Genomic DNA, 13,171 nt, shown 5'->3' on the forward strand with positions numbered 1-13,171 from the left:
AGGCCACCCACTAGTGCCCACCCAATTGAGAGGAAATGGCCATCTGCGACCTTAAGAAGAGCGGGCCACCCATGAGATGGTCACCCAATCATGGGTTTTAGTGTGGACAAGGAAACACATAAAAGAGAGGCGCCGTCGTTGCCCCTCTTTTTTTTTAAAAAAAAGCATGATAAGCTTCTTCTTTTTTATTGGTTGAGAGGAAGAAGAAAAGCTCATGCAAGGTTAGGCAACGTGGAGAGAGTAAAGAACGAAGAAAAGGAAGAGGAAGGGAAAGGAGGTGCTGTGGAGAGAAGAAGGAAGTAAAGAAAAAGAAGAAGAAGCAGAAAGAAGAGCAGGAAAGAAAGAAAGAAAGAAAAAGAAAGGAAGAAGAAGAAGAAAGAAAGAAAAGAAGGAGAAGAGAAGAAGAAAGAAGGAGAAGAGAAGAAGGAGGGTGTTGGCAAGAAAACGAGAAGAGTTAACGAGGGCGGCAAGGAAGGGCAAGGTAGAACGAGGAGTCATGAGTGGAGTCGAAGGGTGAAAAAGGGAAGAAGCTCGAAAGCTTTGAGAAGTGAAGAGCTTCTCTCCTCTCGCTCTCATCCTCGAAGCAAAATTTGGAGCACAAAAGGGAAGAAGCTCGAAAGCTTGGAGAAGGAAGAGCTTCTCTCTTTCTCGCTCTCGGCTCGTTCTCGGCACACAAGCAAAGCTTTCTCTCTCTTGTCCTCGGCATTGAAAGGGAAATGAGGAGAGGAGAGTGTGGGGAGTTGTGACGGAGACCGCAGAAGAGAGTCCGGGAGCTTGGAAGGAAGAGCAAAGGGCTCTCGGCCGTAATCAAGTGAAAGAGGGTAAGCAATGTAATCGGGAGAAGAAGCAAGATCTAAGTCTCTCTCGTCCTTGACCTCGACTTAGCTCAATAACGAGAAGGGTGCTTGGCAAGAGCAGATGACCAAATTTCGGCGAGGAAAAGTTAAGGCGAAGGAAATTCGACAAGAGCGGTTATCGGAACTCGACAAGCATTCACGGAGTCTAGGGTTAAGTAGCAAGATAAGGGAGCGGTAAGGCAAGAAGGAGAGAGGGTAACCTCGCTCTACCATAATTGGGAATTACAAGGGAATCAAGCAGGGAATTTCACGAGATATGTACATCGTGATCAACTTCAAATGGTTTTAATGGTGCAGGCATAAGTGAGAAATTTAGAGTCGTCATCTAATTTGAGAGCATTAAACTCTCCTAACACCATCAATGCCGTTAACGGCAAACATTTGTAATCGAATTCCACTTCGGCTAATCATTAGCAGTTTACAACATTCCGGTTGTCAATTTTTAAGCATTTAAGGTGTTTTTCGAGTCTTCTACTTTGTGTTTTGCGTCTAGTCTCTCACATCTCCCACAGCCAGAGGCCTAGCGCCTGCCCGGCTCACGTAACGAACACATATCCCCCGACATCTTTGGTGAACCCGACGCAAAACGAGCCGAGGTGGGAGGTAAAGATGGAGATGCCAGAACAGTTAAAGCAGTTTATTGAAGGTTTCAGTGTCAATGGATTTGATAAAAATCTGGCAGTTACACATTTGCCAAAAATGATGGAATTAGTTCAGGGATATCTATAGAAAGCAAAAGCCATGCAAATAAAAAAGCAGACTGATGATGCTATAGAGCTAGCACTTGATGATGTTCGGGAGCAGTATTATATTTTTTAGGGATATGATCCATAAGGTTTTATTGCATGTTACGAAGCTGAGATGAAGAGCCGAAATGTTCCAGAAGATCGGATGATTGCAGCTTCTGAGGAGGTTGTAAACTCGGATTTTAAAAAGCAGGTTCAGAACTGGTAGAAGCATATCCCACACGGTGGGAGTGTTTTGCAGAGGAATCTATTTACGAAAGCTCAAGGATTCTAAATCAGGAAATAAAGGAGATTACTGAACGAAGTAAGGTTGTCTTCAGTAAAGGTGAAGGGGATCAGATGCAGATCCTCAACTATGATGAATTTTGGGAGCATATTTCCGCAAGAAGTAAAGCCAAAGAAAATGCTAAGCTAGAAGCTGTTATCGATGCATGTCTTCTGGAAGACAAATCATTGTTGCATGCAGATGATGATTTCATAGTAGATACTATTTATGCTCGATTCGGATTGTCTTATTTATTCCAAAGCAGATATGACTCTATGGATGCTAAGCATGCAGTCATATCCTCTCAAAGTGACATAAATGAGGAAGCATGTTTCTCAGAGCCAGTACATGGTTTGCATACAAGCATAATTGCTAGCAGTGATCAAGAAACATGTTTGTCAAAGTCAATATGTGATGTGGATGCCCATTTGGAGTGCTCTTTGGGTGCAGAACATGAAAAGAATGCTTATGCATCATTACATGCAAAAGCAATTGTTTTGGATGATGCTATACAAGAGGGTTTCATGTCTATGGCTGCATTTTAGGACACTAGTGATGATGTAGATGCATTTTATGCTCAACCATATGTATTTGATGTGAACCAAGACAAAGATTATGATTATGGAGATGCATATTCAGAGGGGGTGATGGATGATGATCTGTCTATGAATGCTACAGGTTACAGGGTTTGCTATGGAAACAGAAATTGATTCTATCTTTGTAATGCATGCTGAGACTTGTGCTATCGAAGTGGAAAGATATTTGAATGGGAGTGTGAAGATGCTAGAACAATTTGTGCCTATGTAAGAAAGAAGCGATGAGGTTTCCTGTTATAATACTCGATAACTAGGTGGTTCTTCCAAGGAGGAAGATATGAAACTTATGGATCTGCTGGATGATGCGCTAGAGGAATTTCGAGTTCCTTGTGACAAGAGTAGTGAAGAACATCCTGCAACATATAATGAAGAGCTTATGTCTCCTTTAGATGATGCTCTAGAGGAGTTTGTGCCTACTAGAGAAGGCAGCCATGCAGCATTTGTGTTATCAAATGAAGCGATGGCATTCAATGACTCACAAATGCAGATTGATAGTTTGGAAACCATAGTGATTGAATTCATTTTGCCTCTGGGTTCTGCTATGATGGGAATTTGGGACTTTTTGTTCCTATGCTATGAGAAAGTTTGTGGAGATGCAATATACTTGAAATATGATCTTCCACTATCGTATGACCTAGGAGGTTATCATGCCTGCTATGATTGCTGTCACTTACTTAATATGCCATGTGATTCAGGTGATTTTCATGAATATTTATGGGTTCATATATGTTTATTCTCTACTCATTGGAAATTATTATATCTTCCCTATGATCCTGGAGTATGGTGCAAAATTTTGTAAAGGAATGCTCATAGTTGGGAAAATGATTGGTTTCCCGTTTGATCCCAGGGACTAATAAAGTGCAAAGTTCCAGATTTGAAGAGTACCAGTTATCTGTTGCAGCAGGTTGCATGGTACAAGGTTTTTTTAATTAGATTACGCTAAGTCATAATAGTTTTCGGTTATGCAGTCAATAAGATTACATGGCTGGCTTCCAATTGACTTCTTTGGATAATTGATGAAGTATCTTCACATCTATTGAGTTGGTTCTGCTAACAGAACTTGAAGTAAAGGACTTGACGGCCATTCCGTGTGCAGACAGAGTAAGGTATACTTGAGCTTGACAGGGTTCGTTAAAGAGAGCTTAATGGTCAAGCCGTGTGCATCATTAACTGGAGCACTTGAGTCTGGCGGGGTTCACTAAACAAGTTATCCATGATTGAATGCTTTGAAGATACGACAGATACAGTTCAAAGATATTTCATGGGATGCTACCTACTGCTTAAGCTAGATCATTGATGATAGGGTATAAGCCTTATTTCATTTTTCATATGTTTACCAATTATGTGAGTTTGATGATGGCAAAGAGCTTAACACTAGAATGGTAACAGGACACTTTTATTGTTGGAGCTATATATGGCTCACTCTACTGAACTTGGTCTCACCTATATATTTGTATCTTGTCCTCAATATGAATCAGTCTTTGGGAGCGTATATGGTGTGTCTCTTGTCTCGTCTCTCTCTCTTTCTCTCTACATCTCAACATGGTATCAGAGCGGTAACGATCACGCACCGATTCAATTCATGGTGACAACAGTATGTGTATGCGATTCGCATGTAAGATTCAAAATTTTTACAAATTTTATTTTTGAGCGTTGATTCTTGTTAACTGTGGTTGTTTTGTGTTAAGAAGAATATGATTAGTGTTTTATGTGGCGTTTATTTATAATCAATCTAATCGTTGATTACGTTTTCTTGTTAATGACACCCTGAACTTCATCTCAATTTTTCTTGCTGTTCTGCTCAAAATTTGGAGAAACGGGAAAAGCGCAATGAAATTATTTTTCCAAAACTTGTTCGTCTCCTCGAGCTCTTCGATTTGAGTTCTAGGTTTGCGTCAATCGGAGTTCGCAGCAGAAAGTTATGCTGTTTTTACTGCAATAGAGCTTGACGCAGCTTTCTTCGTCCTACTTCTTCGTGAAGCGTCCGCGATCGTTTTTCTTATTTTGGCGTTAACTTTTTCGAGAAGATTTAGCTTTTTGCTATTCGTATTGTGGCCGTCAATCTTGCGTCTCACGCCACTCTATTTTGAGGACTCGTTTATTATTAACGTCTCCTTTACCCTGTCTTTTTTGGGTGACGTCTCTCACATCTTTGGACGTTCCTTGAGCATCCTTCTTATGTTTATCGTTGACAGAACGCAGTAATCATATCTCTCTCATTCTCAATTGCGGCCTTCACCATATATGGTGTGCAGATTCTACGATCTTATCTTATACGTCTTCTCGCAACAAGATATGGCTATGAATATTCTCGTCAACGGCTTTCCTTCTGGCCAACGTTCTGTTCCTCCTTTCCAAGGTCAAGGATTTCCAGGCTGGAAAGCAAAGATGTTGTTAATTCTTGAAGGCAATGAACTCTCCGATGTTGTTCTTGGAAATCGTGTTTGTCCGCCTCAGCCTGTTGATACGGATAATGATAACGTGCTTATCACTGAAGGACCTATATTTGAAGATTGGAATGTTGCCTATACGGATTGGCAACGACGTGATAAAGCAGCTCGTCGGTATATTCTTTCTGCTCTTACTGATTCCCTTTTGCTTGATATGTATGAACTGCCTACTTCCCACGACGTATGGAAGTACCTTATTGCAAACTTTCAGAAGAAATCTGTTACAGAAATACTTTATTTGAGAGGGTTGCTTAACAAGTTACAATATGAAGTTGGTACTGCCATGACAGGACATATTGAGTCTTTCAAATCTATTATTAATCAACTTGCTGCTGCCGATGATCCTGTTCCACAAAAGCAACTGATTACACTTCTCCTTGATACGGTGAAGGACTCTTCTTATGATAACATTGTTACTATTCTCTCTAATAAAGATGGTCTTGATTTCGACCAAGCTTGCATGTCTTTAATTGAATACTCTCAACGTCAAGAACGTCGGAATGCTGGTCACGATACAGCTATGATTTCACAAGAGGAGACTGAGTCACAACAGATGGAACGTGCTTTTTATGCTCGAAGGCGTCCATTTCAACGAGGAAACCGCAGAGGTGGCCGTCGCGGTAATATTTTCTCTCGTCTCAAATTTCCTAATAAGCAATGTTCTTACTGCAACAGAAATGGCCATAGTGAAGATGATTGTTGGGCACGTCAATATGATGAAGAACACAATATTACCACAAAACAACCACGTTTATCTAGAGACTCTTCTTCTTCTTCTTGTCAATATTGCGGACGATCTGATCATCCCACTCATATGTGCTATAAGCGTCGATTCGACAAGATCGGAATAGAGCATATGCTACTGAACATCGAAACAACATTGTACCAGAAACAAGCTGCGTCCTATGTTCAGTTGCTCCAGACACAATACTTCATGTGCGTGATGGATCACTTTTTATTGTCGATTCTGGTGCTACAGGAAATATGACATATCAGTCTAAGTGGCTCCATAACTATCATCCACTGCCAGTTCAACGTGTTGTTTATCTTGCTGATGATACTACTTGTCAAGTAAAGGGTATTGGAGACTTATATCTTGGTACCTTATCTTCTTCCACTCGAATTTTGTGAGGAGTATTACATGTACCAGATCTTCAACGTAATCTTCTTTCAGTTGCTAGACTTGTTGATCTTGGTCTGTTTGTTGGATTTGATTATACCAAATGCCGAATTGAGAAAGATGGACAGACTATAGCCACTGCTCCTCGAAACGGTAATTTATTTGAACTCTCTCTCAACGATGCTGTAGCAAATATTGTCAGTGCTCCAGGTGATCATGATTGCAAAGTATGGCATCACCGTTTTGTTCATGCTGATTTCTCAAAACTCCTTGATCTTCAACGTCGTGATCTTGTTCATGGCATGGATCTTAAAGCCCATCCCCATATGGGAATTTGTGAATTTTGTGCTCTTGGGAAACACAATCGTAAACCCTTTCCTCTTTCAAATACAACTCATTCTCATGACATCTTGGATCTTGTTCATACTGATATATGTGGACCTCTACCTTCTTCGAGATCACAATATCGCTACTTCATTACTTTCATTGATGATTTCTCAAGGTATACGACTGTATTTCTACTTAGATAAAAATATGAAGCCTTATCTGTTTTCAAACAATTCCACAAGGCTGCGGAACTTCAAACTAGTCGTCCCCTTAAGAAGCTTCGTAGTGACAATGGAGGCGAATATGTTTCTCGAGAGTTTGTGAGTTACTGTGCTGACACTGGAATTCATCATGAACACACTATTCCATATTCGCCTCAACAGAATGGTGTTGCTGAACGAAAGAATCGCACTATTCTCAATGCTGTAAGATATATGCTGATTCATTCTGGCTTATCTCGTGTTTTCTGGGCTGAAGCTACTTTGACAACAACATTTATTCAGAATCATCTTCCTACTACTGCACCCTTTGGTAAGATACCCATCACAGCATGGACAGGTGACATTCCTTCTGTATCTCATTTTCTAACCTTTGGATGTATTGCTTATATTCATGTTCCCAAAGAAACACGAACAAAGCTTGATGCTCCTGGTCTTAAAGTTATTTTTATTGGATATTCTGACACTTCCAAAGGCTACAAATTCTATGACCCTTCCTCCAAGAAAGTAACTGTGAATCGTGATGCTACTTTTAACGAACAGCTTATGGGAGGCTCATGGTCCATGGATGATTCTGATGATACTAAATCATTGCTTCAGGCTTTTCCATTTCTTTCAGAAGATGAAACACTTCCTATAGAGCAACTTTCCTCCTCACAACCATCCATTCCAAATGTTGCCAATGATGATATTGATATTTTTGATGATCTGCCTATTGATTTTGAACATGGCTCATGTCATGTTTATGATGACGATATTGCTGATAATGCTTTTTCTACTTCTGAAGATCCCGTTACTTATGATGAAGCTATCTCTTCACCACAAAAGGATCAATGGCAAGAGGCTATGGAAGTAGAGTACGATTCTCTTATCTCTAAAGGTACATGGATACTAACTGAATTACCTCCTGGTCGTACAGCTATTAAATGTAAGTGGGTGTATAAAACAAAAGTAAAATCAGATGGATCTTTTGACAAGTTCAAGGCGCGTTTAGTTGCAAAAGGTTACTCCCAAGTAGCTGGTGTTGATTATCAAGAGACTTTTTCACCAGTTGTTCGCATTACAAGTGTTCGAGTTTTATTGGCATTTGCTGTTCAATTTGATTTAGAAGCTCATCAAATGGATGTGCGAACTGCTTTTCTTAATGGTGACTTGGAAGAGGAAATTTATATGGAACAACCAGAAGGGTTTGTTATTCCAGGTAAAGAAGACCTTGTTGCTCAACTCCATAAGGCACTATATGGTCTCAAACAAGCTTCGCGAGCCTGGTATACAAAATTTGATCTTTTTCTCACCTCTAAAGGATTCATCTCTTGCTCGTCAGACCCCAACTTATACATAAAACGCCAAGGTAGCAGTTTTGTGATTCTTGCTCTTTATGTGGATGATACCATCCTTGTTTCCAATGATTTGGGATTTCTTCAGCAAGTGAAAAATTTATTGTCTTCTGCATTCGATATGGTGGATCTTGGAGAGATTCACTCTTGTCTTGGCATTCAAATCCAACGGAACCGTACAAAAGGTATTTTATTCCTTCGACAGTCAAAGTTTATTGCAGATACTATTCAAAAATTTGGTATGGAATCTGCACATTCAGCCAACACACCTTGTCTTGCGAGCTCTACGAAGAATACTTCTGACAATGGCGGTCAACTTGTCACAAATCAACCTTATGCTAACTTGATTGGATGTCTTCAGTTTGTTGGCATGAACACTCGTCCTGATATTCTGTTCGCTGCTAACTATCTTGGACAACATCTTGCATGTCCTTCTCTTAAGCATTGGTCTGCTGCAAAGCGTGTATTGAAATACTTGAAAGGCACTACAGATTTTGGTTTAGTCTATCGACGACAACTCACATCGGATTCTATGCAATCTCTTTCTCTTTTGGGTTACACAGATGCAGACTGGGCAGCTCACATTTATCTATGCGATCTACTAGTGTAAATTGCTTCTTTATAAATGGTTGTCTTGTTTCTTGGACCAGCAAGAAACAACGTTGTGTTGCAGTTTCTACGACTGAGTCAGAAAATGTTGCGGCATCACTTTCAGCTCGTAAGTTGATTTGGCTTCGACAAATGCTGGTTGATATTGGTCACTCTCCTCTTTCTAGCACACCCTTGCGGTGTGACAACCAAAGTGCTATTAGTCTTGCAAAAGACTATGTTCAACATAATAAGTCAAAGCACATTGCTGTCCATTATCATTATGTCAGGTATGAAGTACGCAAGGGAACCATTATGGTTGAACACTGTCCAAGTGACCGGATGATTGCAGACATTTTGACCAAAGGCCTCAATGAGTCACGTTTCATCCTCTTGCGCTCGGAGCTTGGAGTTGCTTCGGCCTCACTCTTTCTAGATTAGCTTCTTTTCTATTGTAATAGCTTTGTACATATGACATTGTAATCTTTTAGGTACCATGCACTATGCACACTCCACATTTGCACCTTGTGATATCTAAGTCACTTGAATATTTGTACATAGATGCACAATTCACTTTCACATCATCACCACTGGTTCATATTTCACATATAGGGGCTTGGGTTTTTCCCTTGAACTCCCCAAGGGTTTTTTCATCCAAAGCTAGAGACCTTTGTTTGAGTGGGGGTGTTGGAGATATATATGGCTCACTCTACTGAACTTGGTCTCACCTATATATTTGTATCTTGTCCTCAATATGAATCAATCTTTGGGAGCGTATATGGTGTGTCTCTTGTCTCGTCTCTCTCTCTTTCTCTCTACATCTCAACATAAGCATGGCTGCTGCAAATCAACCCCTCGTCGATCAACTCCTTACGCATGACCTAGGACACATGATGGAGAATCTTAGCGCTGTGTTCCAGATATCCATTGACATGGAAGCTACCATCAACTGCATGTTGATGCATTTGAAGCGCTTACGCCTACATGGAAGCACACATAGCATAGTACTCCATCAATTTTGAAGATCAAGAAGGTTTGTGGGTGCCGATTGATGTCCTCAAGTACACCTTTGGAGAAGAAAGTAGTTTTCGCTTCAGATTGCATAGGGTGATCAAAGAACTTACCAAGGAACACTACAAAGAGAAAGAGGAGGACAACCTCATAGACTTGGGCATGGGAAACACCCGCACGAGATTTTTGAGGTGGGACATGGCTCTTGTTGTGATGGCGATAGAGGAAATTGATAAAAGCAAGGGGAAAGATAAAGCAAGCGACCACAAGAAGCCGTCTTTGAGGGCTTTTGTAAAGGAGGCAGTGCCCAAAGACGAGAAGACGTCTAACTAGGAAGAGGCTTCGTAGGCCCTCCTATGTCTCCAAGGCAAGACTCCTTAGGAAGATGCTGACCAAGATCTAGAAGGGGAGGATGTCGAAGATGAGATCAAGATATGCTCTTGCACACCTCTCATCCAATTATAGTGGACGGTCAAGAATTTCTCTCTGCCTGGATGACATTACCCACTCCCTTGAGATGCATCACAACAAAGCTCTCTCTATCCTTGCAATATATGTTGGGGTTCGTGATACACAGAATCCTATTCAAAGGACTGAGTTCCAAATGGACTACTCCTCTGCTCTCCTCATCAACACACTCGCCTTGCCAACAAAGGGACATAACTTCATGAATTCCCTCGTGGCAACAGCTCTGAAAACTATTGATAAGGAGAGATTTCTATGATTGTGTCTGAGAGTATCTTCGCTCTCCACAACCATCCCATCTTCTTGGAGCGCATTGATCTTGGCACAACCAACATAACCAGCAAGAACCTTTGGGAGCAAGATGATGCAACACTAGTAAGTACTTCTCTTCTCTCAATTCTCACTGTTACTTCTTAAAATCATAATCCGACGTTGTTTCCTTACAACCCTCCTTGTAGATGGATTGGTTTGCCCACGGAAAGGTGGATCTTGCACGCAGGGCGACTCAAAGGATGCCTCCTTGTAGCATTATCTCCCGAGCTTCAATGAAGAGATGGTATGGGTCATCCACAACAAGTATTATACGTCTCAATGTATCTTAAAATTAAATAAAGTGATCAGCTTGAGTAAAGTTTTGTCTTGATCTATGTGTGTCATGAGCCATTTGCGCACCAACATGATGTCTTCGTGTCGTAGGTGAGCCTCGCGATCCTGTCACGCCCCGCTGCCGTGAACATGCCTGATGAAGTAGCCGTTCCGTGGCCCCATGCGCCACGCCATGTCAAACGGTCAAAAGTAGCTCCGTGGATCACGGGGCCATGATACGGCTCCTTCGACGGGTATGTTCACCGTAGCAAACGGTCAAAAGTCACCTTGTGGTGCACAGGGCCACGGAATAGCTCCTTCAGCGGGCATGTTCAACGATGGGGCACAAAAGCACAATGGGCCACCACATGACCTCTTATTGCTACTTGCCAACTAACGCTCATCTCGTGAGCGTAGAAACACATGTTGTGATCACCTTGTGGATATCTATATGGATTTAACGGATTGATTGGAAAAATTGACCCAAGTAATCACATTCAAGTACAAAACCAACACAAGCTACATTGCAATTGCCAAACATAAATATGATAATTTCATTGTCAATACTATTACATGATAAAACTGACAAAGATGTCGCTTGAGAAGTTACAACGGATTTCCTATCTAGGTTTTTTGAAAGCAATCATCACCACGAAGGCGAAGTACTAAGGACATATCTATGGGATTCATAGTCACACATTTGGCATGGGCCATTCCCAAAACGGTGTCTTGAAAGAGGGATAGAATGATATCCTCTGCTCCTTGCTGCAACGCACCTAGTGCTGTTGCTTGCACCCTAGTCACACTATCTGAGTATTCATCCATAATCTCTTTCATGACCCCTGAAAATGGGACCTTAGGGATTATAAGCTCCGTACTCTTTTGATACTTGCGGATTTCACGCAATGCACATGTGCCAGTAGCAACGCTTCTTGAGAGATGGTGGTGGTGATGGAGGCTTGGCAGTGCAAGCCCAAGGGACATAACGTTATTGGTTTCTTGGTTCTTGGGTTCCATGGCTTGAGGTGGAGAGTAGGGAAGAGGAGACATGAGAGAGAGAGAGAGAGAGAGAGAGAGAGAGAGAGAGAGAGAGAGAGAGAGAGAGAGAGAACTCACAAGCTTATAAAAGACCTTTAAAAACTCACTTTGTTATTTATAGGACCTAACTTTTAAAAAAGTCATAATTTTTCATTAATATCTTCAAAAAGTGAAAATTACAAACTTTAATCCCTAAGAAGACCTGCGCACCCTACTCTCCGTCAATTTCTCCGCCACATTCATGCTCTTTTGCGTGCATTTGACCCATGGTATCCTTGCATTCTTCGGAGCTCGCCGCTTTCATAATATGGCACCTAAGAGACAAGTTTCCCATTGCCCTTTGCTTCTTCCTACCGATTAGTGCACATTAGAACCGATTGAACATCTCGTGAAACGCGTTCCTACGGATCTTGTAACCACCACGTTGAGTGATCTTAAAATAGTAAACCTTTGTTTGATAATGTGATCTTTCCATCCATTGATCGACAGTGCAAGAAATCCATACTCATCAAGAAAGTATGGACCGTGGGTGAACAAGATATGCATGTAAAGTGTGATATGCGTTTCGCCTCATGCATCTACCATTAGCTTTGTGAATTTATTAATAGACACCTTGAATGATTATATCTCATCTTCACTAAGGTGTGTCGCTTAAGAAGCCTCATCATCTCATCGCATACTTCCCATACATGTGCTATCTTGGGCCCTAATGCTGTCACTTTTCCAAAGTAAGCTATTAAGTCACACACCTGCTTCCATATCATAAAAAGAGTATGGATTTGAACCTCACCATAGTTTGAAAGCAAGTGTCTTGCCTTTGCAATATCCATACATATCTTATTAGGGTTATCTTGCGTGGTTGCTCGGTTCTTGCGGAGGGTTACTGCACCGAAGTGAAGCCCCACCTATGACAAGGTTGTTTCAAGAGTTCGAATGCACTCCTCTCGCTGTGACTCTAGCTCCATATTCCCTGCATAATTTATGTGGAGCATTAGCAACTTTTGTAAAATTCAAAGTCTCAAACACAAGGAACACACGTGTACTCGATTAAGGGGAATTGAAAGAATGGGATGCCAATTTGGATCCTCCTTTGCACAAGATGGTGTCTTTCTTTGGTCGCAAGTCATGATGCTATTGAACCACACGTGCCCCCCCACTTGCCTTTTGATTCTCGTTCAGGCTCCTAGCACCTGCTTCCTTACGGACTTTTCCTCTTTTGACACATGTACCCTTCCCCAATGCATCCCTAGGCATCTTTGCATGGCAACAAAAAATGTATGAAAATAAACTATTTGCACCGCCCTTAGTGTCCAACATGCATTTTAGGGTCTTCAAGTCACCAACAATGTGCCACTCTATTGTAAAGTCGCCAATGTCAGGGACATTGAGGAGTTCCCCATTGCATTGTCAATTTATTGCCTCTTCAATACTTGCACGGTTGAAATACCATCCAAATTGTCATGGTCCTTGTGTAGGAGTGTCCATGCCGCTTGCCACTATATGTTCTTCTCTGATTGCACCCCATCTTTGCTGCTTCCTACCAAGCGACTCGGCCTCCTCTTCACATT

The 13,171-nt window shown here is 41.4% G+C and overlaps 1 pseudogene; it reads left to right on the top strand.

The window, feature by feature from the left end:
- Window positions 1–1,942: 1,942 nt before the first annotated feature.
- LOC147450276 (uncharacterized) lies at window positions 1,943–3,318 on the top strand (annotated as a pseudogene).
- Window positions 3,319–13,171: the final 9,853 nt, after the last annotated feature.

The sequence above is a fragment of the Adiantum capillus-veneris genome, chromosome 9, assembly GCF_014529385.1.
Source record: "Adiantum capillus-veneris isolate H3 chromosome 9, ASM1452938v2, whole genome shotgun sequence".
Lineage (NCBI taxonomy): Eukaryota > Viridiplantae > Streptophyta > Polypodiopsida > Polypodiales > Pteridaceae > Adiantum > Adiantum capillus-veneris.